Below are 23,147 nucleotides of genomic sequence, written 5' to 3'. Positions count from 1 at the left end.
AAACATGAAAAGTTTTCTCTAACCCAGCTCTTGGAGAAGGGATGGGAGGAAGAGCTTGGAGTCAACTCCAAACAAAACCGAGAGCTGGCTGAACGCCTTGGTCTGTTACTTGTATGACTCTACTCCTGAAAGAGCAGCCTCTCAGGCCTTTCTGCCATGGAGCTGGTAAAGTCAAGGCTGGCTCTTGGCGTGGCTGCAGGGCTGGTGGTGGAGTGCACTGAGTCCCTTACACTGTATAAATGAGAGAATAACGCTCGTGCAAAGGAGCGTAGCAAGGATTACTGCATTAAAACCTGCACCATGTTTATCCTCAGCACTGAGGCAAAGCGCTGGCATGGGTGCACTGCAGATTTAACCAGGGTGTCACTCGGTGCTGCCTCCTGCCAGCTGCAGCACCTGGCTCGTTGCTTGGGGACCGCGGCTAGGCCCCTTCCCTTGCCGAGGAGCGATTCGGGGGATCTCGGGTCGCTTCAGCGCAGCAGACATTCGGGGACATTCGTCGGGATCCCGAGGTGCGCACGGAAGGCCGGGTACCGGACAGAGCACCGTGGGCTGCTCCCAGGGAGGCGGCGGAGTCCCGGTTCCTGGGGGTGTTCTAGCCTGGACGTGTCGCTTGGTACCAGGGTGAAGTTCGCGCCATGCTGTTCACTCACGGGCTGCGCTCCCTGATCTCTGGCGTCTCTTCCAGCCTCAGCGATGCTGGGATTGCCCGTGAGGGGCACTGGGAACTCGGCCGCTCGCACCACCCCACGCCGACTCCCTCATGGCCAGCCCCGAGAGCGGCGGCGGGCGGTGCCTCGGCCGGGCGGGGCACAGCGGCGGCTCGGGGCCGGTCCCGGGGCCGCGGGCGGATAGGGGCGGAGCGGGGCGGGCACCGAGCGGAGCGGCGCGGGCGGGACGGCGGCGGGGGCTGCTCGGAGCCGGCGGAGGCGCGGCCGGCCCGGAGGGCTCTGCGCCGTTCTGCCGCAGGTAAGGGAAGTTCGCGGGAGCCGCTCCGAGAGCGCTCGGAGCCGACTGCGGCAACTTGGTGTCCCGGCGGGATGAGCCCCGCCGTGCCCTGCGCCGGCGGCTGCTCTGCCGCCGCCAAGGCCCGGGACCCCGGCAGCGGGGCCGGAGCCGGCCCGGGGACGGGAGCGCCGCGTGTGCCCGGGGCGGGGGGGCAGCGGGGGTTTGCGGCGCCACATCCCGCCAGCCTCTGTCCCCGCTTCGTGTCCCTGTCGCCGTGCCGTGTCCCAGCCCCCTGCTCCCCCTGCATGTCCTGTCCCGCTGCCGCCTCCCTTTCAGCGCTCCCGACCTTCTGTGCCTTGTTTCTGTGCTGGACCTGACGTAACTTTTCGGGAAGTTTTGGGGGGAGGTTGGCGTTCTCCGGTTTAATCTTTTCAGGCTCTAGTAGGACGCTTCAGGCGCTGGTGCTGTGAAAATGCAGTTATGAGTTTTATCTAGAGCTAACAAATGTGGTTTGATTTAAGGCCTGGGGTTCTTACATCCTGTAATTATTTTTTCGAGGTCTGTTTCTGTTGGAGCCGTGACTTCTCCCAGCTGAAATAGCTGTGCTCGCTCGCACCGTGGCTGGGTGCAGCCGGAGCTGTAAGAGGCTGCTTTACACCTCCGTGGCTGTTGCTGAGGGGGAAGGGAAGCTTTGCTGTTCGACGCTTGGCTGTGCTGTAACACGTGTGGGCTCCCTGGTGTGAGTGAGGAGCGCAAGGAAGAGTTTCAGGCTGGGCTTGGCTGTGCGGAGCCTTCAGGGGCTCTGCGGGCTCTCCTTGTGGCCCGAGCACAGGCGCTGCCGGCAGCACCGTGGCTCGGCTCTGTGTGGTTGCACCGGCAGCACGTTGAGCAATACAAGTGTCGCTGCATTCCAAAAAGTAAACGGCAGAAATGGGTCACGGAGTGGGAATATTCTCCATGCTTACACCGTGGAGCTTTGGGGAGGAAGATGTCCCAGAGTGTCAGCTTGGCGTTTATTGCCTCTGTTAAAGGGAGCAGCTGTATCTTGAGGATTTACATTTGTGAAGGATGTAGCAGAGGTTTCAGTAGAACTGGTGCTCTCAGTGAGGCAACATGGCAGGTTGGTTTGGGAGGCGTTCTGGGAAGTAGAAACTCTCTGTTTCAAGTGCAGCAAAGATTTTGGCCTCTGAACTTCTTCAGATCACAAAGAAATGAAGAGCCAGAGCACTCCCTACTTTAGCTTAGTAGCCATCCCAGTGGAGTTTTGAATTTAGCACAGCTTCTTGAAAAGCTGTGTCAGAGATCAGCTGCTGGCAGTGACAGGACTGTCAGTGGTGTGCTGTGGTGCTCACACATGAGGATTGATGTTCCCATGCCAGGAGGGTGAAGTTGGTGTTTCTCTCCTCCCTGAAGGCAGCGGGAGCGGAGCAGGCTCCCTCTTTGGCAGTCCATCTCCTGCCCTGAGCCCTGGGATTTCATCCATTTGCTGCGTCTGGGTGTAAGAGTTGTGCTGTGGGATGTTGAAGTTGCTTTGTCCTGTGCACTTGTGTCTGCAGCAGATCCAGGCTCTGCTTGTCCCTGACACGCAGGGTGGAGCACCTTGAAGCCAGGGCTGTCCCGCGGGGCAGGACCCGAGGTGAATTTCATCTTTTTTCCTACTTAGATGTGAGTCCTGTTTCCTTTCTGGGTTGTGCTGCCAGGGCAGTGTGACACACTGCAGGAAGGAGAGGGGTGCTGCTGGAAATGTCTGTGCAGGTGCATGGGGAGGCTTTGCCAGTGAGCCCTGGCAACAGGAGGCTAATTGTTAACATTCCTGAAATGACAGCCATTCCCAGGAGACTGAGGTTCCCAGGTGGTGCTGCCGGCCTGGCTGGTCCCGTTGGTCCCTGCTGATGAGCAGGACAAAGTCTGGTCACTGCTCACTGGCCGGCTCAGGGTGGCCTGAGGACAGGCAGAGCTGTGAGTGAGGAGGTGCTTGGTGCAGTGTCCTTTAGAAGGTTTAGTCTCCTTAATCCATCCAAGGGGGCTTCTCTGAAGTTTCTTTCCCCACCTAAAGGAACACTTTCAGTGAAGTGGAAATCCTTCCCCTGAAGAGCTCTGAAACCAGCGAAGGTTTAGTCACTTTCTTATTGCTGCGATTGCATCAAAGCGGGCCTTTGGCTTGCTGAGCACAAGGGAGTTGCTGTGAACCCCTTGGAGGAACGGACTGATTTTCTTAGTTGTGCTTTGTGTGTTTTTTTTCTGGGAAGGTGGAGGGAGCAGAGAGAGGGGCCCAGATCCCAAATCTGGGACGGATGTTCCAAAAACACATCCCTGACTCCTGAGGTGGTTCAAAAGGAGTGCAAAACCCTCCAAATGCCTCTGACTGGGGAGTCTGCTGGTTTGCAGTAGTTTTCAAAAGAGAAGCTAGGAGCCAAATATTAGGCAGGATTTAGGTGGGTGATAAAGTATCCTGTGGTTTTAGGGGTGGTCAGTAAAGCTCCTGTCCCACTGCTGAATTTGCATGCCCTTCCTCAAGGAGATGCTGGTAACTTTTGCCTCAGCTGCTAAATGGTGATGTGCAAGTTAGGTTGGTGTATCTGAGACAGCTGCTTCTTGTGCTTACCTTGGTGATTGTCAGGGCTTCAATGCAAAACTGAAGTTATGTGGCTGCTTTAAAGTGTGCAGTTATGATCTGACCCATTTCTGCCTGGCCAAACCACATCTCTAAAGTTACAGAAGCAAGGAACAGGTTTATTGGAAGGTTCAGGCAAGTTTTGTTTTGTTCACTCTTCTTGAGTGGAACATGTGCATGCAGCTGTGCAATAAGGATACATAAAAACACTTAATACCTCATAAGTAAAACTGCTTAATATCTTCCTGTACTTAGGCTGAATAGTGAACCCTTTCCCCCATTAGTAATTGTGAGATCCCATTAGTCATCCCATTAGTGACTTCGCTTTTGAATCCCGCCCTGGAGAGGTGAACTACTGTTTCCTCGCCTCATGCTTACTGCTGGTGTTTATGCCCACATGTTTATTTAACATTTACTATAAATTCCCACCCTGGCTGAGTGAAGACAGGGTGATTATTTAATGACAGCTTCAGAAATCATAGGTAACCCTTTGGAGATGTCTGGCTTGCAAGCTTTAACCTTTGCATCACACAGAAAAGGCTCTGTGCTATTCCCCAGATTACAAAGAGATTACATCTCTTTCTCTGTGTTTGGAAAAGTCAGCATCTAATCCGGAATAAAAACCTGGTTCTCTTAGAGGTCACTATTTCTCTTGCCATGTGTTTGTTACCTGCACTTGTGTGTGTCCATTTTTGAAGTGACTTCAGCAGAGATCGCGATAGGTCCTGACATCTCTCCGTGGGTCTCTGGTGGGATCTTTGCTTTGGTTCTCTCTCTCCCTAGGGAGGGTGCTTAGCTGGGAACATACCTTGAGATATAGGGAATGATGCATTTTTATATTCTCTCCTTTTTATTCCCCCTCATCTCTCTCACAAATTGACCTGTGTATTGACTCAGCTCATACTGAAGACAGTGGCTGTTTGTTACTTTTCTAGTAGTGCTTGCTGCCAAAATAGTACTTTATTTGGGCCCAAAGGATGGAATTTTCAATTAATAATTCAGCGACCACACTGGATTCACAGCTGCTTGTTCAGGCTGTGTGTTGCTCTTACTATGGGCACGTACAATTTCCTGGTGTTCTTTAGCTTCCAGAGCACTTTGTTCCTCTGTGACCCCTGCTGTACACGAGGAAAGTGTGCTGGGTTAAAACTTTCTCCTTTTTCCATTGGCTGGCCTTCTGTTTCTGTTAAAAGGCTAAGATAAACCAATTGTGTAAAAAGCTGATATCTTTCCTCAGTGTAACCATATTTAGATACAAGTTTTGCAGCCCATTGTTGGCAAAACCTTTCTGGGTGCTGCCCCCCCGGGTCGTCTTTATCATTAATCATAGAATCACAGCATTTGTTAGGTTGGGAAAGACCTCCAAGGTCAATGAACCCAACCTTTGACCCATCCCCACCTAGTCACCCAGCACAGAGTACTGAGTGCCACATCCAGTCCTTGCTTGGACACCTCCATTGATGGGGACTCCAAACCTTCCTGGACAGCCCCTTCCATGCCTCACCACCCTTTCCATGAAGAAGTTCCTGCTGATGTCCAGCCTGACCCTTCCTGGCATAGCTTGGGGCTGTTCTTCTTGTCCTGTCCCTTGTTCCCTGGGAGCAGAGCCCAACTTCCCCTGGCTGCACCCTCCTGTTAGGGAGTTGTGCAGAGCCAGAAGATCCCCCCAAGCTTCCCTTTCTCCAGGCTGAGCCCCTTTCCCAGCTCCCTTGGCTTCCCTTCATCAGACTTGTGCTCCAGCCCTTTGCCCAGCTCCATTCCCCCCTCTGGACACGCTCCAGCCCCTCCATGTCCATCTTGCAGTGCCAGGCCCAGAACTGGACACAGCCCTTGGGGCGAGGCCTCCCCAGTGCCCACAGCAGGGGGACAGTCACTGCCCAGGTCCTGCTGGCCACACCACTGCTGACCCAGCCCAGCAGCCATTGGCCTTCTTGCCCACCTGAGCAGGTGTTGGATGATGTTCAGCTGCTGTTGACCAGTGCCTCCAGGTCCTTTTCTGCTGGGCACTTGCAGCCACTCTGCCCCAGCGATGCAATGAGGGAGACAGGTGGAGAACTTGGGAAATGTTGGGCTGTGTAATCCAGCCTTGCCAAACCAATGTACCTGCTGGCTGTGAGTCCTGTGAGCTCCTGCTGTGGAGTGCTTGGTCCCTTTGTGCTGACAGAGCTGATACTTCTGGAGAGAGCTCCTCACCAGAGCTGCTGGCTGGGGGGAATTGTTTGTCGTGAGGATGCTCCTGTTCCCTTCTGTGCCTCTGTCTCATTAAGCAGTGCAAGTTGTGTCAAGGAACAGCACCAGAGGCCACTCCAGCAGTCTCTGGCTTGTGGTGTTTGAGGGGAAATAAGAGTAACAAACACAGTGACTTTAAGCAGCCCTTGGCTTACATTTTGATGGTAATCCCTGTTCCAGCAGGCACAGTGTTGTAACTCTTGCATGAATAAAATCCCCTTGCCAAATGGTAGCTGTGCACAAAAGGCTGAGGTCGGGTGTGCTGATGCAAAAGTTAGTTTGCACTTGCATCTCTCTTTATGGGCTTTCCCCCTAAATATTAGTAGAGAACTGAAGGCTGAGCCTGGAGCCGGCTGCTGCAGCATCTGACTCCAAAGTGGAGAACTCTGTGCTGCCAGCCAGCTGTCAAATTGTGTCACAGATGGGAGAAATCTGATAACCACTAGTGTGAATCAGCATCTTTTAAATCCAGCAGTTCTCAGGGCTCCAAACATGATGGATTTGGAAGAAGAGCTTTGCTTTCTTGCCTTGTTACAGACACATCAAAATAAGAGGAAAGTATAATGGTCTGGTCTTCCCTGCCTCACCTCGACTGATCAGTTCTGAAGCAAAAGCACAGGGAAAAACAGGGTATGTTTTATATGCCAGTGTAGAATTAACCCCAGATCGTTCATGGGCACTGCAGTGGTTGTGAAGGGAAATACAACACACACAGTTTATGGTTGGTAACAGAAAAATAACTGTAAAAATAACTGTAAAATAACTGTAAAAGTATACAAACTGCCAAACAACCAATCCCCCAAGCCTCCTCGTTCTCAAATCTTTCCCTTGTTGTGCTCTATTATGGAGGACAGAAACAAGACCACACATGCATTTACCCAATCAGCACCAGGATCTGTTTTGGGGACGAGGGATAGCAGTTCCTTTCCTTGGTGCTGTGGCAGCTGTGCACACAGCTGTCCATCTGCTCTGTCAGTAGGCATGGCCATGGGGGTCTGGTTCTCTCCCAGCTTTGTGTTTCGTGGGCTGAGTCTGTCCAAAGAGTTAAGAGTAATCCAGAAAAGCTGTTTTGCTGAATCTTGACTTCACATTTTCTCTCTAGAGTGTGTGTACTCACTAACTACAGCCATGTAAGAAGTTTTGACAGAAATACAGGCTTTGTGAAACATGGGAAAGGTGTGAGCACTGTTGAGGGAAATTAGCTATTTAGACTAGCCCCGGTCATGCAGAGTATAAGGGATGGGGAGAAGGACCTGCATCCTGTTTGGAGGCTGGTCTCCATGTTTTTGGGTGTCATGAGGCTGGCATGTGAAGATGTCTGTAGGATCAAATTAAAGTTCTGCAGAGTGTAGTGCTGCTAATTAATGTCTGTCTTGAAGAGCAGGTGAGAAGAGTACCTTTTTATTTAAAACACCCTGAGCTGTGGGTGTGTTCTGAAAATAGTTATGATCTCACGTGGTTGTAGCCCATGTGATCTTGGGTTCTGTGCAGCTCTGCCATGTCCTTACACAGCTGCCATGGGTTGGTAAAAATCCCTCTGGTCATATGGAGACTATCAGAGTCTGTTCTCAGGCTTGGATCAGGTGGGCTGCTCCTATGAAAAAAGTGCTGTGGAGGCATGGAAAGGGAGCAAATGCCTTGGGATCTTCCCAGTGTGAGGTGAGCAGGTACTCATAGATGTCAGCTGTGCGGTTGTGTTTTGCATGATTTTGGAACATTTTCTTGTGTCTTTGAAGCATCCATCTCCTCTGTTCTCCTGGTTTAGGTTTTAGACCTGTGCTAAAAGTAGGATGGATTCATCTTTGTCCATCCCCAGCCTCAGGGGGAGTGTGCTGTCTCTGAGAGCTGCTGTGTGCAGGATGCTGGGGCAGGTAAGGGTTGGGGTGTGGGTGAGGCTGTGGCTATGTGGGAACAAGGAGCATTCCTGATGCTGGGATTGCATTCCAAGATGGAAAACATGTGGGAGGTGGTGTTTTGATGGCCTTGATGCTCAACGTTTTTGCTCTCCCTCATGCACTGGAAGCATCTCTGGTAGACTTTTGTTCATGGGTGGGGGAGGGATGGTACACAGAGCTTCCTTTGGAAGAACCAGATGGAAATTTTATCCTCCCAAGGAAAAGCAAGGTGCTTCATCCCACAGCTGACAAACCCATTGTGTGATCTAAACCCTGAGGACCTCTGTGCTGTGAGGGGGAACCTCCACATTGCAGCTGGAGGCTGAAGTAACCATTCTTAGTGACTTCCCTCAAGATCCAAGTTCAAATGTCTGTTCTCCTGGACCTGGATGTGCATCGTAGGCAGTGTCATGGCATTAGTAGCCTACAGAGAGGGAGGGGAGGAGGTGTTGGAGCAGCCAGGGCACACTGCCCACTGCTGTTGGTACAGTGGAGCAAGGGTCTTGCTGAACAAGAGGGGATGTGTTGAGCAGCTGGTCTCCAGGAAAGGCTTATGGCAGCTGGGTGGCTCCTGGTGGATTCAGGTGCTGGCTTTGTTGTAGTATCCTCTGTCCTGCTTCCAAACCAGGATTAAGCCAAGGAAAATATTTCTTTACTCTTAATTTAAATCCCTGGGGAGTTGGTTTTGCATCAGAGCAAACTTGAAAAGGCTTGTCAGTTGGATCTTAGAGCCATCAGCATTTTTTTCCCCTCCATTTAACCAAAGCTGGTGTAATTTGTGACAGCACTTCTAATTTGTTATGTTTGTAAAGGAAACATCACAGGGGAAAGTTCAGAAATATATATCTATATTTCTTGCTTGAGCTTAAATTGGTTCTAAAAATTTGGGGTTTGTATTTTTATAAAGAAAGGCTGGATTTTTTCTTTCTATGTCACACAGTTTTTGGTTGGTTTATTGTTTGTTTTCTTCTCCAAAGGAGCATATAGTGGCTTACCTTGGTGTTCATCTTCTCTTGGATGTGAAACATGTAACTAACAGGTCATAACCAAAAGCATCTTCTCAGAGGTTTCCCTACTCATGGTAGAGCTGGTGTTGAACCTCCTGTGCTGGGCAGGGCCACTGCAATCTCTCATGGTGCTGGACAGAACTGTATTTTCTGGACTATCTTTAGGACGTGCAGCAGGAATTTGGTTGCTGTGGGGGAGTTGCACCACTCCCTGCCCCCCTCCTCGGGAGGACTGGAGCCTGTGTTGGTGAAGGATCCTAGGGAGGTGTGTGCCCTGCTCTGGGTGAGTGGGAGGACTGCGGCTGGGTTTGGGGTGCAGATGTGCCCTCCTCCCTCCCCAGTGCCCTGGTGGGGGCATGCAGCCATCCAGCAGCAGTGGCTGAGGCTGGGACTGTGCCCCATGGGGACGCTGCAGTCTCATGGCTTGCTGCTGGCAGCTGGTGGCTGGTGTGACCAGATTTGTGGTACTGCTCTAATGCTGGGATGCTGCTGGCAGTGTTGGGGTGGTGGAAACATCTGGGAGCAACTGGCTGTGAGATGGGGTGAGTCCTGGGGCTTCCCCATGGCATTGCCTGTCCTCATCCACCTTCTTGGGGAGCTTAGAGGATGGTTAATTCTTCCCCCCTTTCACGCCTTCACAAGAGTTAAAAAAGCAACATTGAAGATGTGGCTGCATTTCTGGATGGCCATTAGGTGGACAGAGCAGTCGTGGATTTGTTCTGCAGCGGCAGCATCTTGGTCTCTTTCCATTTGCAGCAGAGCTTCAGTGTCCTTTTGGTGAGCAGTCATGAGGCTGTAAACACAGTGTGGAGATGAGAAGATTGAGATTTATTTTCAGGGTGGTGCTGGTAAACTTCCTGCAGCTTGTGGTAGAGATAATTTTACAGGTTCTGGCTCCATTGTTGTGGCTGGGTCTAAGGTGAATTTAAGAAAAATGTTTTGGTTGAACAGCCTTTCCTTTCTGTTTTATCCAAAGGGAAGTATCTGTTCAGAGCCTGATCTGTTGTTCTCATTACTGAGGGAGTTTCTAAGCGAGACCTAAATCCATGATTATTTGCATGTCCTTATCTGTGTAACACAGGTTTTCCAGGTCAGTATCTCATGTTTCAGACTTCTCTATGTCTCCTCTTGTCATGGTGTGCAGTCTTAAATCTGCATATGCAGGAATGATTTCTCTTCAAGGGTCAATAAGGTGAAAGGCATTTCTCTCAGCATCATTTTGGGCAGAATCAGCTGCTGAGCTCACAGCAAGCTCTTGGGCTGTTGTTGGAAGGAGAGTGAAATGCAGAGCTGTCCATCCTATCCATCATAAAGCTGTAATGCCTGCTGGGGGTGGAGAGGAGGCACTGGTTACCTGCAAGGCTTGTCAGGGATGAGACTTCCATGTGACTTGCTCAGAGGGAGAGGGAAACATCTTGTAGCCCAGCATGACTATGAAGATGGAGGCCCTCTGTGCCTCCATAGAGATTTGTGTTGGAGCAAAACCACAGCCTGGCCTTGGGGAGGGCCTCCTTTTCTGCTGGGTGATGGCAGTGGTAGCTGGAAATGTTTTTCCTTTCGGAGCTTGTTGGATGACCATCCATGTGATATGTGTGTATGTTTACCTCCTTTTTTGCAGAAGTACCAAAGCAGGACCAGGGTCAAGGCTGTCTTTTGCAAGGAGCCCCTGGGCTGATGTCTCCATCTGAAATCTGTTCTTAAATTTTCTTCAGCTTGTTGCTCTCAGACCTCACGGTGCTTGAAACTCCTCCCCACTCTTCCAAGGAATTTTGCAAAGAAATCAATAGCTGTCTAGTTATGACAGCAAAATGAAAAAGGCTGTAACGTCTCCATAGCTACCTAAAAAGTACTTGTAGAATGCTGGTGGAAGAGAGTGCCCTGGAATTATCCCATGCATTCCTTGCACGCAGACTGAAAATCGTTTGCATTAGTTAAGTAATTGCTGCAAGCTTGTCTGATGAGCAATGTTTGGTTACTGCAATAAATTTTTGTTCCTTATACCCTGTGAAGCTGAAAAAATGAATTTGTTTTACATAGAAAATGAACTGACCTGAACTCTCTGTAGATGAGCTAATTGTAAATGGACCAGCTTAATCCAGCTTGGTTTTTTCCTTGCGTTTCATGTAGCATCTGAAAAGAGACAGCTTGTGGCAAATTAGCCAGGGTGAGACTACAAAAAGATTGAATTATTCCTGTTTGAACAGTTCCCAGCATGTGAGCACTTGCTGCTTGGCTTGCACATCATCTGGCTTGCCAGGGCTGCTGTGATGGAGGTGAAAGTAAATAACCTCTGACTGGAAATCTTGCTTTTGCTGTAAATGATGATTTATTCATTCACCAGTGAAAATACCACAGAGATATGATGAACAAAAACTGCAATTGCTGTGTGTTTGGCTTTCTTGCAACAGGTGCCTCTCCCTGTTGTGTTTCTGTGCAGAGAAGCTGTTTGACACTTTCCTGTGCTGTCCTAGGTAGTAATTTTGCTCCTGGTGGGACCTGGCGCTGGTGTGGAAATGCAGTTGTCAGAACAGAGGTGTTTGCTTGGCGTGTGTGCGTGCCTCACTCTGAGCCGTGGCAGCAGAAAAACAAGTGGCAGAGTTGGGCCTGCCCTGTTTAGGCAGGGCTGAGGTGACTGTGGAGCACCTGGACATGCAGAAGGAGTTGGAACAAGGGGATGTTTCTGTAGGGGCTTGCCTTGATATGCTGGTGTATATGGTGTATATCTGTGCCTCTTTTGGAGGTGAAGGACTCTGCAGTTTTGAGAGCCACAATATAAGAAGGATTTGAAACTCTCAGACAATGTCCAAAGGAGAGATTTGGAGATGGTGAAGGGCCTGGAGGAGAAGCCCCATGAGAAGCAGCTGAGGGCACTTGGTCTGTTCAGCTGGAGAAGAGCAGACTGAGGTCAGAGCTCACAGCAGTTCTGCAGCCTCCTCACGAGGGGAAGAGGAGGGGCAGGCCCTGATCTCTGCTCTGTGTGACCAGGGACAGGACCTGAGGGCACTGCTGGAGCTGTGTCAGGGGAGGGTCAGGGTGGATATCAGGAAAAGATTCTTCCCCCAGAGGGTGCTGGGGCACTGAAAAAGCTCTCCAGGGAATGGTCACAGCCCCAAGGCTGCCAGAGCTCCAGGAGTGTTTGGACAACAACCTCAGATGCAGGGGGGCATTCTTGGGGCTGTCCTGTGCAGGCCAGGAATTGGGCTTTGATGATCCTTGTGAGTCCCTTCCCACTCAGCTCATTCTATCACTAAAAAGGGTAGGGAAGCTACAGCACATGAGGTAGTTTGGGATCAGCCACTCAGTTGTTTAGGACAGTGTATCCAGCTGGACTGCTGATGCTAAATTGGAATTTGGCTGTGATATTGCACTCAATTTCTCTTTGTACTAAAAATGTTCTATATAATTTTCCCATGGCTGTGGTAATTAGGCCTGGCTTTGCTTTGCACATGGAGAGGAACAACTTTTCCATTCCTCAGATCCAGCTGTGTTCACTCAGCTCCTGCAGAGTGTGCATTTAGGAGCAAAACAGGGGGTCTGTCTCTGTTTGTCTGTGTTAAAAGTAAGGAATGGGGTCCTACCACCTTCCCTCTGAGCCTTACTTTGTGGTCTCTTTGCCCTAGGATGTGGAGCCATTTGTGGGTGAGGTGTTACTTGCTGTAAGCAGAGTGAGAAATAGGAGTGCTTTCCATCAAAAACTTCTTAGAGCCAATGAAAGTACCATTTCTGCTTCTAGTCAGAGTTCCACTTTGCATTGTTTGACTTGCCATGTGTGTTTGGAAGAGAGAGGTGGTTGGGAATGGAGACCCAGTGGTGGTCTAGAGATGCCTGTCCTGTTGTCCTTTTTGTCTGGGCAAGCTGTTAGGGGTATGGCTGGGGAAGGGAGGAGGACACCCTGGTACCGAAGGGGTGGTGGGTTTCTGCTGCTGAAGTCCTTGGGCATGGAAGTGAGGGGCAAGGAAACAGGGCCCCCAGGGAATGTAGGGGCACTGGACTGGTCTTGTTGGGTGGTGAGAGCCCCACCTGAGCTGCTGCAGAGTAGGGGACTCTGCTGGCTTTTGCAGCTGGCAGTGCCACCTGCCATAGGGTCCATCTTCTCAGTGCATGTCCCTGCCCTCCCACAGGCACACAGGGAAATTCAGAGTGCTGTAATTTGTGGTGTCCTTCCTTCAGTCCTTCCTGTCTTGTCTGTGTTGCAGAGTTTTGAGGCAGATGTTTTCCTCTGGTATCAGGCCCTCATGCCTGGATTTTGTTGGTGTTTATACAGAAGCATGAGGGCAGCCAGAGGTTTTGCCGGGTCTCATAGAAGCCGTACGTGGAAATTAATCCAAATGAAACTGTTAGTTGTTCCCTGATAAACAGGAGGTTACAGCACAGACTCAACATGTGGCATAGCTTTGAGACTATGAAAAATGAAGCATGAATCCTCCTCTGAAATTTGGCCATCCCTGTTTGAGGCCTGATGAGGTTTTAAGACAAGCCAGTACGCCAAGCTCACTGTGTAGGCGTTTGTGGGAAATGAGACAGATTTTTGGGAGGGGACTATAAGTACAGGGAGGCAGGGGAGTGCTGGAGATGAACTAAAGTAACTAAAAATCTGTGGACCTGCAAACTCCTCTCTGTGGAGGAGGGAGAAGTCAGGCTGTGTGTCCTGCTAGTTTGGGCCAAACCGGAGCTGCTTTGCCTACATGGTGGGATTTTGCATGCCAGTCTGTATGCCAGCTTCCTCCTGGTGCTCCACAGCCATGGAGCATGTGGCAGAGATGTGGAAGGCAGGGGAGAGCAGTCTGGTCAGGGCAACTTTCCAGTGGGTGGGTGACAGCCCTGTTTTTGTTGCAGAGCCTCTGGTGGGGCTCAGGAAATCCTGGAGGTTGATTAATGGCCAGACTTCAAAGGGAAGCTTGGCATTCCCCAGGACAGTGTGAAAACGTGTTGCTGGGACTGTCTCTGGCTCTGGCCCCCTTTTCCAAGCACTGGGGTGAGGGTGTTTGGGACATCCCAGCAGAAGTAGCATTAAGGAGCCATCGTAGGCTGGAATGATTTTCCCTGGATGGAGCCAGAGGCAGCTCCCAGAGTCATGGGGCTTTGCTGGCTTGTGTCTTCGGAGTTGTGTCTTTGGACAGATTTCTCCCAAAGAGGATTTTAGGCCTCTCAAAGAAGAAAAAGTGTACAAAGATGTGCCTGCTCAGGAAGGTGTGCTGGGAGCAGTGGAGGCAAGAGATGGACCAGTGTAATTTTGCAGATGAGTTTGTTCTGACCTTGAACTGTGCTTCTCTGGATGGTTTGCAGTGCCACCTGGCACTTGGCACCTGCTTGGCACTTGGACCATATTAACTACTTGTGTTTGGAATTCCAAAGAAGAGGCTTCCCCTCTAGACTTCCTCTTGCAATTCACATCTGTGAAGCTGAATGCAAATACTGCTGGCCAGGCTGTGGGGATTCATGTCCAGCTGTGTATGTACAGAGGAGGAGAGATGTTATTTTGGCATCTGCAAAGGCAGCTTACTAAAAATAGGCTAAAGCCCATGAACCCGGGAGTGAAAGTAGTTATCCCGTAAGTCTCGCTTGATGCATCTTTGTTTTTCTTCTGCCCTGAGGAATATTTGTTTGGAGGATGCTCCATGTTTCAGCGTTTGCTGAAAAGCCAGTTGTGCTCATGCTGGAGCTGCTGCTGTGTGGATGGGGCCAGACTGAGTTCTTAACTCCACCACTCATTGCCTTTGAGGCTGGGGTAAGTTGCCTTCCTTATTTTCACTGCTTTCCAGTTATCAGGGCTTTTGTCTGGCTTCTTGAAGCCTTTCTGCTGTATGAGGACAGACAAAAGTCATGTCTGAGCAGAAGCAACACTTTTTGGGGAGGCACTGCCAGTCAAGTGGCATGTGAAGAGGTCAGTGTGTCACAGCAAGACCTTTACCGTGGTTTGGGCTGCTGGCCCTGGCCATGTTTTATGCGTTTGGTAGGGGCGTTTCCTCACACTCATGTAGCAGCCTTTCCCTCTGAGCTACTTTGTGTTTTTGAGTCTTTTCCATACCCTGATACTGTCTTTCCCTGCATCTCTTCCTCTGGTGTGTGCATCCTGTGAGCTGACCTGTGCTGAGGAGTCCCTGCCAAGACCTCGTGCAGGTTTTGGGAGTGGAACCGCCAGGCTCCCTCCTACACGACGCCGGGGCCTCCGGCAGTGCAGAGCTGGCTTCGTTTTCAGGAAAACAGAATAAAGCAGGTTGGTATTAACTTGTCTTCACAGGGCTGATCCTGGCTGCAGCTTAGCTGGGTTGTAGCTGGTAGGGAGAGAGACTTCCAGATTTTAATGTTGTGAAGAAGGAGCCTGTGCTTGGCTGTGTCTTCATAACTGTTTTCTGTCACTGCACGCCTGGAATAGTAGGAGGTAGTGTTACATTTCTGGACAAGGCTTTGAACAAGATCTGCTGTCAAAACAGCTTGATAAACTGCTTACTGTTATGCAGAATGCTGGTCTGTCATTTTGCAAATTGAATTGCTGGAAAGCTCTTATGATTATTAAAAGATACTTTGTGTTCATTTAATTTCCTGTAAAAGACACAAGCTGTGTGATTTAAAGAAACAAAGCAAATACTTAATCAAGGTAAAAGCAAAATCTTCATATCTATGCATATGCAGTGCTTAAATATTGCATACTTCCAATGACATCCTCTCCAGGGACAAAGTAAAAAATTACACATAAAACCCCTGTACTTTAAAATTTGTCAGTTTTGAAGAAAGCTGGAAAATGAGTAATGAAACCCTGGCAAAGCAGGAATGAAAAAAACATTGCTTTAATATCTTCATCTGAGTGATGAGAAGCAGGAAATTTTCCCCTCATTGTATTTTAAATGAGTCTAAAACTGTGTTCCAGACAGCTTGTGAACAATCAAAATTCAGGGGTGGTTTTGTGAGCAGAAGGGCTATTATTTGGTCTTTCTGCTTGGGTTCCAGCTCAAGGGGTCTCAGTTGGGGTGAAATGCCTCCTTGCTATAGGCAAGCATAACTGTTGCCTCCCCCTCCTGTTCCTCAGGGACCAGCAGCCTCTCCTCCCATTTTTTCCATGCTGATGTCCTTCAGAACTGAGTTAAGCTCTAGTCATCTCACCCATATATATTGAACTTGACTCCAGTGAAGGAGTGAAGGGCTTTTGTGCCCAAAATACTGAATGATTATCTGGCCACTCTTCCCGTGGTGAGCGGCTGAGGAAAGGTGTTCTCAGTTGTGTGTTCCAGTGGAGCTGGTCCCTCTCAAATGAGTCAAACATGAACGATCTTGGGCATCCTTAGAAGGAAGAATGCTGCTCTGGATAGCAGTAGGTGTGCTTTTAAGGATGCCAAGGGGTCTGAAAGCTCTGTTGTAATTATATACAGCACTAAACTTTTAAAACAAACACATAAAAATATGTATACGAATGTTGTATTGCTTTCTGAGTTTGTCCACAGGGTATGATGGAATCGTGTTGAAAATATTGGGGGAATACTTGGAGAGTTTTGGGGTCCCTGAGTGTTGTTGCCTGCAGTGGTGCTTAGGCACTGCTTAAATGTGCTTAATCAAACATTTGCCTGTGTCTCCTGCCAAGTGAAGTTAAGCGTTGTGCTCAAATTCAAGATGTAGATGGGAGGGCAAGTCAGGGACAGTGCTGGAGCTAGTTCTTCAATGTAGACAAACTCTCTGGTAATCAGTCTGTTTATCTAAGTCCTGCAGCAGTTTAGCATTCCTGTTCTGTTGTTCCCTTTGCCTGTACTCTCCCCTCCTGCTGCACGGCTGTTTAAAGTTCATCTCTCCTCAAAAGTGGCTCTGCCTGTCCATAATACATCAAGTGATGTTCCTGGGGCTGTGTGTGCTTTATTTGTATTGTGTGATTGTGTGGATACCTGCTTGTATCATTTCCAAATGTTTTTTCCTTGCAAGAAGCCTGCTAATGCAGCGTGGTTCATCATGAACTGAATTTATGATGTAGTGGTATTTCTCTTACAAATACCTGATCCTGGGAGCAAGGTTGGTGTGTGTGTATCCAGCTGGTGGTTTGTTTACTGGGTGTTGTTAAAGAGCTTTGCTGTCTCCTGCTGCTGCCTACTCTGCTCTAGAGGAGTCATCGAATGGCCTAGGTTAGAAGGGATCTTAAACAACACCCAGTTCCAACCCTCCTGCCAAGTGGACACCTTCCACTATCCCAGGTTGCCCTGTCCAGCTTGGCCTTGGACACTTCCAGGGATGGGGCAGCCACAGCTTCTCTGGGCAGCCTGTGCCAGGGCCTCAGCACCCTCACAGGGAAGAATTTCCTCCTAATTTCTAATGTAACCCTATATTCTTTCAGTTTAAAGCCATTCCCCTTGCCCTGTCCTACATGTCCTTGTCAAAAGTCACTCTCTTGTAGCCCCAGAAGGTGCTTTAAGGTCTCCCTGGAGCTGCCTTTTCTAAGGGCTGAGCAGCCCCAGCCCTGAGTCCTGAGAGAATCCTGCTACCACGTGTGACCTGAGCAGGTCCCCTTTGCAGCACAGCTCCGAAGCTGTGTGGTTCCCTGCCCCTGCATGTCCCAGCTGGTGTGAGGGGTTCCTGTGCTGAGCTCTCTGTGTGTGCAGCATGGCTGTACCCAGCTGTCCCCAGGCTGTGACCCTCCCAGTGTTCCCAAACTGAGCGCTGCAGGTCACAGGAAGTACAGCTGCATCACTTGGAGTCTCCTCAATTCTTTAGAAGGATTTCCTGGGAACAAAGGCTCTTATTGCTCTTGTTCTTCAGTTTGGTTTGTTGTTTTTTTTCTTCTTCAGCCTGCTAATAATCTTGACTTCTTGTTCACTGTTCTCTCCCTTTTTAAGGAGGCTGGGGAAATAATGATTTCCTTGTTTTTTCAATTCTGAACTAAGTTTGCTGTGGTATCTGTAAGGCAAATCTCCTTTTTGCTGCTTCTTGGCTTAAGAATACCTTTAATTTAAGAGAAACTATAGATCTAAAATAACAAAAAATACAGCTTGACCTTTATTAGTTAGGAAAATAGTGATGTAATGAAATGGCTGCTGAGAAGGATCAATGGCAACAATCACATGGCCCTTTGCTCAATTTCCTGGCTCCACTTTCCAGAAAGCCCTGTGCTTTGCCAAAATCGGTTCTTAGCCAGTGCAACTATAGTGCCACCTGAGGCTTTAAGTTTGCTTTGATATCTGCCCTCACCCAAATGAACAGTTCCACCAAATTTAGATTGAGCAAAGGCAGAGGGGATGACTGGTGAGGGGTCACAGCAAAGTTCCCTGCTGTCCCATCTGTCCCAGAGCAATCTCACCCCACTGGAGCCAGATGTGCTTGCCTGCAGCACAGCCCTTCTTCCCCACTGGCCAGGCAGTCTGGAGCAGGAGGGCAGTGGACCATGGGGATAACCTCTCCTTGCAGCCCAGGTTAAGGGCAGCATCCTCAGGGAGGGCTCTCAGGTGGCCATACAGCCACCTTCCTTCCTTTTCCCACCCCACCCTGCCCCTTGACATCATCTTGGAGATAATTGCAGCTGTTCTGGGGAGCAGAGAGCTCCAGCTGCTGAATCAGTGGACACATGCATGTCTGGATCATTCTCCCTTGGGGTTTGGCACTAGATTGCATCTCCACAACACTGACTATAAAGGATCTGTGACTGACATTAAAGGATTTGGAAAACATTAAAAATTGGTTTAGCCCTGCCCTGGCACCTTCTGCCTGCGCTTTCATGACATGCAATTGTAAACATCAGAACTTGGCTTTTTGGGACTAATCCAGCCTTGGCTTGAGAAAATGGGTATTTAGGTGGTGCTCCATTAAGTCAGTGCTATGACTTAGTAAGAAGTGCCCTTTGAATCAAACCTGGTTCCTTCATGCTCAGACAGAGAGTGGCCTGGGTTAGCGGTCTCCCCTGCTTATCTTTGTTCAGTGCTCTCTTCCCTCCTTGACTTTACAGTGCTGTCGAATCATACCTCACTTGGCTCCTGTGGTTTGCCTGGCTGCCATGTGGGAAATCAGCTGCAATCCTCAATCTGCTGCAAATCTGATGGAAAACTTTGTTGTTTGGCTTGAACAAGGAGTTGAGGAGACTTGTAGTGGCTCATTGAGCCTTAGAAAACATACTGAAGTTGGATTGGGCAAAGTTCAGTCTTCAAAACCATATCCCATGCTCTGGTGCGTTTGTTTGCTTTTGTCTGTACTAACAAAGCTTATTTTGCATTCTGTATCAGCATCCTTGTATGGAGGCTCCAGTATTACCTCTGGATTTATTACAGCCAACTTCACAGTGTTGAATTTGCATAAGCTTAACAAGGTTACAATGTACAAGTTTAATTAAAAGTAGCAGAGCCTTTGGATAGGAAGTCAAAATCTCTATTATTAATACAGTACAATTAAGTTTCTCAGTACCTAACTAGTAATTACACAAAATTCACTGCAGTATGGAAAGACTGTTTGGAAACAGAAGCATAGAGGTGTGTAGAAGGAGGCTTTTGCAAATACCAACTGCCTGAATTGTTCTACTCTTAAAAAAAAAATTCTCCCTTTTGTCTTAAAAAGTACTATGCTTGCTGTTTAGAGTTTGTAACTAGAGCCTATTCCTTTGCTTGGTGTGGGTGGTTTTAAACAGCAAAAGCTTTGAGGTTTGTGTGTCATGAGGTGCTGCAATCCAGTCATTCATTTTCTCTTCCTTGGTGAGCATTTATGGAAATTTTGAGGGCTCAGTGAGGACTTGGACTCATCCAGAAGCAAAATCAACTGTCATGAACACTCTTGGATTACAGGGAAGGCTGGATACATATCTGTATTCCCTGTTTTCAACTAACTTGTAGAGTGTGGTAGTCAGTGCAAGACAGTGTACTGTTTCAGAACTATTTCAGCAGTGACCTTTTCAGCATCCAGCATATTTATTGTCCAAGAACTGTTGGAAAAGCTATAGTGAGATGGGTCTTTAAAGTCTGGATTGCATGCACAGGACTGCAGTCTAACACAGAATAGCAGCTCTGGGTTTAGGATGTCTTTTATTGCTTTCCCTGAGGGAAGCCTGGAACAATGAGGTGAAGAGATGTGCTGGAGCCCTTGAATGGGTTGGCAGCAGAGCCTGAACATGAAGCCAGAAGCCAGAGCATGCTGTAGTGTGATCACCAGGCAGTAATTCTGGAGCCACAGCTCTGGGCAGACACACAAGTGCGTCGCTCTCCTGTGACATGTGGTGCTGGTGTCTGTCCTGCTGTCCTGTCCTGTGCTCATTCTGAGCATCAGGTAAACTCCATTTACCCTGCTCTGCCTGGAGAGTTGAATTCTTCAGTGCGGCAGTGATGTTTTGGTTTGTTTTTTTTAAGAAGGAAGTTAATGGATTTCTTTTGGCAAGCAACTCAAAGTAAACTCAGAGATGTAAAGCTTCCTAAATTACTCATCTTTTCCACACAAAACTGGGTAAAACATAGGGCTTGTCTCAGACATTTTCTAATGATCAAATGTATCTGGCTTCAGACTGAACATGCGAAAGAAACTTCTGGGAAGGAGAGCCATGGAATAAACAGCAAATGAAATCACTTTACAGCCCTCTTTTGTATTACCAGAGGATGAGGAGAGTGATTACTTCTTAGCAAATTAGGCTACACAAAAGAACTCTATATAAAGATTATAAGTGCCCTAATGAGTAATAATCAGTGATGAAAGCAGAAAGGGGAAATGCATTATCACCAGCTGCATTGCTGCCATGTCTCTGAGGATTTACTGGGGTTTAATGAGGACCTTTGGGAAGCTCTCTCCATAATTCTGTCTTGCAGGATGTGATCTCAGCCTTCAGGTCCCCGGCTTGCATGAAGAGCAGGGGGGGAAATCCTGAATTAAAAGCAATGTGGTGTTGCATGCTGGGAGTCCTGTGCTTGAGATGCCGTCTCTGCAGAAAAGAGGTAGCAGGCATCTCTGTGTGGCAAGTTGTGCAGTGCTGCACACACAGCTCAAACAGATCTTCCCAATTTGTCCTTCTTTTCTCTGCACTTCACTTCTTGTGTTCACCTGGTTCATCTGTAGAGCACTGTGTTGATGTAGTCCTCTCTTAACGCTCGTCTTGACCTGCAGAGCCCTGCATGTAGAAGAGGGTGCCAGTTCAGTGTCTCCTAGACCTTGTCTTTGCTGGGTTAGAGAGATGCTAGGTACCTAAGGATGGTAAACAAGGAATGTGTGGGAAGTGAAGGTTGTGTTGAAGCTCAGCAGCTAAGGGGTTTCATAGAAATCAAAGTTCTTGAAGTATTTTTGCGAGTGATGACTTGCCCTGTAGTTAAAGCAGGAGCTGTGTTTTACTACTTAGTTAGATATGGAAGGCTGTTTTCGCCCCTCATAAGTTTATAGGATTCTTAGAAGAAATTTCAGGATAAAAGGAACTGAGACAGAAGTCCAGTCATTGAGTCAGTCTCTCAGTTGTGTGTGGAGGGGTCTCTAATGGGACTAAATGACTGTGGACAGTAATGAGGGCGAGTTTGGATTGCAGGAGGTGAGAGATATGGTGGTGACTTGCCCTGAAAAGACCTCTTGGAAAGACCTTCTCCTGTCTCCATTGCTTCCACCATCCCCTCCATGGGACAGCAGCACGTGCTCCTGGGTGTGGCTCAAAGGGACAGACCTTGCAGCCTTCCAGTGAGAGGCTTAGGTTTAACCCAGCCCTTCTGCACAGGGGATGGATCTCCCTGTGCTCCACTACCTCTCCTGATGATGGTCCCTTCCCCAGTGTCCCTGTTGGAAAATAATCAGTTTAAGTGACACTGAAGTCTTTTTTGCTGTCTCCCAGATTTTACATAGCAGTTAAAAATCTGTTTGGCTGAATTGTTGGATTCTAGGAACATCTGTTTGTAGGATGTTTAATAGACGCATCCTTGTGTGGGATGTATCCTGCTTCTAATATTAGCTCTTCCCTGTGGGAAAGATAGTTATTAGGTGATTTCTAAATGAAGATCTAGCACAACAAATACTTAATGGTGCACTTGTTTACTCTCAGCATCTTCTAAGTAGTTCTTTCACATCTGACCTTTCATTTTGGAGTCTAAGCAAAGTTCACCTCTTTCCTTAAAGAAACAAACAACTGCTGTTCCACAAAACAAACCAACCAGTTAAGTACGAAATACTTATTTATCCACATTTCATGTGAAATATGAAAGTGGCTCTCACTGAGCTGGTTTCTGCTTGGCTGCTATGGTGGCTGGGGCTTGTTCTTCCACGAGAGTGAAAACTGGGTGGATGAAGTAGGAGAGTTTATTGGACTAAGCTGAGTGGAAAGCTCATAGGTGAAGGTGCTGTTTTCTGGGGTCAGATATACAATCATAGACTGGTTTGGGTTTGAAGAGGCCTCAAAGATCATCCAGTTTCATTGGTTGAAATTCATTGTGATTTAAGGCTTATTGTTTTTGTGGGGTAACTTTACTTTTGTGCCCAGGCTCTGTCTTGTTCCCAGGCCCAGTGTTTGGAAGCTCTTTTCCATAAACCTCACCACCTTGCTCCTGACACACTGCAGTGCTTGGCTCAGAGCCCTGGGCTATGGATGCCAGCACCTGCTATTAATAAGTGGAGCCAGACTATCCCAACTGGAGAGAGATCCTCTCATCACAGGACACATCTGTGCTCCTGGCAGGACCAGCATTTTCTCCATGCTGCCATCAGGACATGTGTTGCTCTTGACCTGGGGTGTTTGCAGGAGCAGTGGAGCTGTTGTGGCTGTCTTCCTGTCTGGAGGCTGGCTAAAGTGCCCTCTGACAAGTGGTGGATGTGATTTTGCATATTATGACCCTGGAAAGCTTGGGGGGAAGCTGCTGCTGGTGACTTTTTAACTTGCTGTGTAATTGGTATGCACTTGGAGTGGTGGTCTAGAAGTGGAAAATGATTTTGCATCTTGTTTAGCCCCTGAGTCATGTACTCTGCCTGCATCTTTTCTGTCTCATAAACTGCCTCCTTGCTATATTCTCTGAGTGAAAAGCTGCTTTTTCTGTTGTTGCAAGACATTGACCTCTTTAAAAAAAGGCAGTCTGAAAGCTAATGAAATTTTTCCTCTGAGAATAATGCTCTCTAATTGTTAGTGAAACGGTTTTTAACACTGGTGGCAACATCCTTGTTTGTTCCTTAACTAAAGTGCTGTAATAGATTAGTTATAAAGCAGATTCCTGAATAAAATTAGTGAGTGGGACTAACTATATTTGCCACTGGTGGCTGTGGGACTTGCCCTGAGGTTGCTGATGGAGCAGCTGCTGGGCCAGCCAGAGGAGGGAATTGTTGAGTTCCTGCAGCAGAATCTGAGCCTGTGAGAGGCTGATTTGGATGTGTCTTCTCTACCTGCACAATAATTTTTCCCAAAGGTGTAGGAATGTGACAGCTGTTTGGATCTCTTTGCCTTCTGCCAAATGTGGTCAAAACTGACAAACAAGTTGAATATTTAATAGGGTGAGGACTGACAAACAACACTACCACATAAGCTTAATTTCCTTAAGAATCCAGGCCAGAAAT

The 23,147-nt window shown here is 48.5% G+C and overlaps 1 protein-coding gene across 17 annotated transcripts in view; it reads left to right on the top strand.

The window, feature by feature from the left end:
* Positions 1-870: 870 nt before the first annotated feature.
* The window catches only part of PPFIBP1 (PPFIA binding protein 1), a 103,103-nt gene continuing 80,826 nt past the window's right edge, over positions 871-23,147 (top strand). For 5 of the 17 annotated variants that reach the window (XM_059846080.1, XM_059846078.1, XM_059846081.1 and 2 more), the window contains exon 1: positions 871-969. The gene's annotated coding sequence lies outside the window, so the exon portion shown is untranslated. Of the gene's footprint in view, positions 970-14,787; positions 14,911-23,147 lie in introns of those variants that run through there. The other 12 variants (XM_059846070.1, XM_059846067.1, XM_059846072.1 and 9 more) reach the window with 5 other exon arrangements.

This window comes from Haemorhous mexicanus, chromosome 5 (assembly GCF_027477595.1).
Source record: "Haemorhous mexicanus isolate bHaeMex1 chromosome 5, bHaeMex1.pri, whole genome shotgun sequence".
NCBI classification, from domain to species: domain Eukaryota; kingdom Metazoa; phylum Chordata; class Aves; order Passeriformes; family Fringillidae; genus Haemorhous; species Haemorhous mexicanus.
This window is presented reverse-complemented; position numbering and strand designations above follow the sequence as displayed.